Source organism: Ictidomys tridecemlineatus, chromosome X (genome assembly GCF_052094955.1).
Source record: "Ictidomys tridecemlineatus isolate mIctTri1 chromosome X, mIctTri1.hap1, whole genome shotgun sequence".
Taxonomy (NCBI): Eukaryota; Metazoa; Chordata; class Mammalia; order Rodentia; family Sciuridae; genus Ictidomys; species Ictidomys tridecemlineatus.
The window spans coordinates 11,324,222-11,326,933 of NC_135493.1; positions in this window are offsets into that span (position 1 = coordinate 11,324,222).

Genomic DNA, 2,712 nt, shown 5'->3' on the forward strand with positions numbered 1-2,712 from the left:
AGAAAGAAAGAAAGAAAGAAAGAAAGAAAGAAAGAAAGAAAGAAAGAAAGAAAGAAAGAAAGAAAGAAAGAAAGAAAGAAAGAGAAAGAAAAGAAAGAAAGAAAGAAAGAAAGAAAGAAAGGAAGAAAGGAAGAAAGGAAGAAAGGAAGAAAGGAAGAAAGGAAGAAAGAAGGAAGGAAGGAAGGAAGGAAGGAAGGAAGGAAGGAAGGAAGGAAGGAAGGAAGAAAAGGAAGGAAGGAAGGAAGGAAGAAAAAGGAAGGAAGGAAGGAAAGGAAGGAAAGAAAGAAAAAAGAAAAGAAAGGAGCTCAATGTATGAACACTACATGCTAGGTGAACAGCCAATGGTTAGATGATGATGATGATGATGATGATGATGATGATGATGATTTTTGCATTGATGGGGATGGAACTCAGGGTCTTGCACATGCTAGGTAAGCACTCTACCACTGAGCTGTACACCCAACCAGATTTTTTTTAATTGCATATAACAATAAGCTAGCTACCATCTAAGAATGTTATATTATATTGGGAGAACTGTGCTAAGAAGTTTTTTAGCCATCTCACTTACTGCTCACCTCCAATTTAAGAGATATTTTATCTCAGTTTTACATGTGGGAAAAAAATCTGTGCTCTGAGAGATTAAATCATTTGATATAGTTGGCGAGTGCTAGAACCAAGTTTCTCTTTCAAAGTCCATATTTTGGATTGCTTTGATTAATCGGAAATCACCCTAATAAATTCTCTAAGTATCTGGAATGTGGATGGTGGACAGGGTTGGACAATTAAATGTAAAATCAACTTCAAAGCCATAGATTTTTATTCACTAAATAGATAAGCCACAGGAAATTGAAACCCAATCTCTCATCTCTTGGATTTACTAACACTGGTCCTCAAGAAAAAGCATTTTTTTTTCCTAATACCAGACAGATTCAAACTGGTGCTCATGGTTAATCATATGTTAAGATACACATATATGCATACATAAACCCACATTAGCACAAAAATGCAAACACACTTCATATTTATTCACAGACATTGACCACCTTCACCTCCCACCCACATACTGCTCATCTATTGATAAAACAAGTTGTTTAGTGTGCTGTTGGGTCATGATTGCCCAGATCATACAAAATGCTTCCTGGACAGCTGTCATCTGAAAGCACCAGAGAGGGACTCTACAGATCTGGGTAAGAATGAAAAAAGAGGTAAAGAAGACTGTCTGTGCCTCCCTTTCCAAGATAACAGTGTGCATGTCCATTTCATTTCAGCAAATCAAGGTCCCTATTCCAAAGAAATTTTTACAGGTAAGGCAAATATAGATATAATATTGCCATTCAAATTCACCCCAACCAAGCAGAGACAAAAAAAAAGTCAATTACTGAAAGTCTATTATGTATCAAGCACTATAGATTAAGTCATTTTATTTCCACAATCTTTTGCAGTAGGTGCTATTATTTTCATCATATCATAATGCATAAACTGAGATACAGAAACATTAAGACTCATTCTTGAAAACAGGTACAGACAAATATTAGAAGTAGTGATATAAGGCTGGGGTTGTGGCTCAGTGGCAAAAGACTTGCCTAGCATGTGTGAGACACTGGGTTTGATTCTCAGCACCACATAAAAGTAAATAAAATAAAGGTCCATTGACAACTAAAAAGTATTTTCTAAAAATAGTGCCTCATATATAACAGAGATTCAATAATACACCTGCTGTTTTTATTATTTTGGGGGGGGCCAATTTGATTTGAGTGAATTGGTATGGAGATAAATACCTGTATGCCTTACTCATAAAACTTTCCCAACAACAGTGACCTTTATTCAGAGGAATAAAATGGGTATTCACACTGAGACAGATAGACCACCCATAAGCAGTCAAGAGAAGGGTCTTGGAGGAGGAAAGCAAGGAGAGAGGATTGGGAAAACAAGCTGGTCCTAGCCATAAGGACAATTCCTTAATAGCCCCTAGACATGACCAACCGCAAAAGGTACTTCCTGTTGCACCAACAGACCCCCACCCCTACCCTTGTGCTGATGAAAGCTTAGAAATCACTTTCTCTCCAGATTTGCTGAAGAAGATAAAACAGATGATTGGCCCCCTTTCCGAATGCTATACCCCCACCAATCACCTAAAGGGACAGATCAAGCCCATAAAACCCCCTAGATAATAGAAACCCATTGGTCCCCTTCTTTAAGACCCTTCCCATATTGCAGGAGCCTTGTTTGCTTTAATAACTCTTGCTACTCTACTCTGAACTTGTCCCTGGATCTTATTCTTTTAATTTGTGAGACAGAAGAACCCACCTGACATCTAAATCCCATGATTACAACACTGTTAGTTTTGAAAGGGAGGCACCTCCTGTCCTCTTTACCACTTTCCTCAGAGGTCATGGCTGGTGACTAGCTTAGCAGGTGCTTGAACCCAAGCTCCAGGTACAACTACTCCTTCCCCACTGAGCCCTAACTGTCTTTTTGTGTATGTGTTTTGTTCCCATCATTTCTAAAAAAAAAAAAAAAAAAAAAAAGATGAATGCAAAATATGACCTATCATGTTGCAAAGTAATGCAATTCCATTTCACTTCTCCTCCTAGCCCAATCTGCTCCTAGCCAGACGCTTCTAATGTATGTCAACACACATTCCTACTGCCCTGACAGTTGTGGCCCTCTTACACAGATGATTGAGAAATACATCCCTGCTGTCTAGGAAAG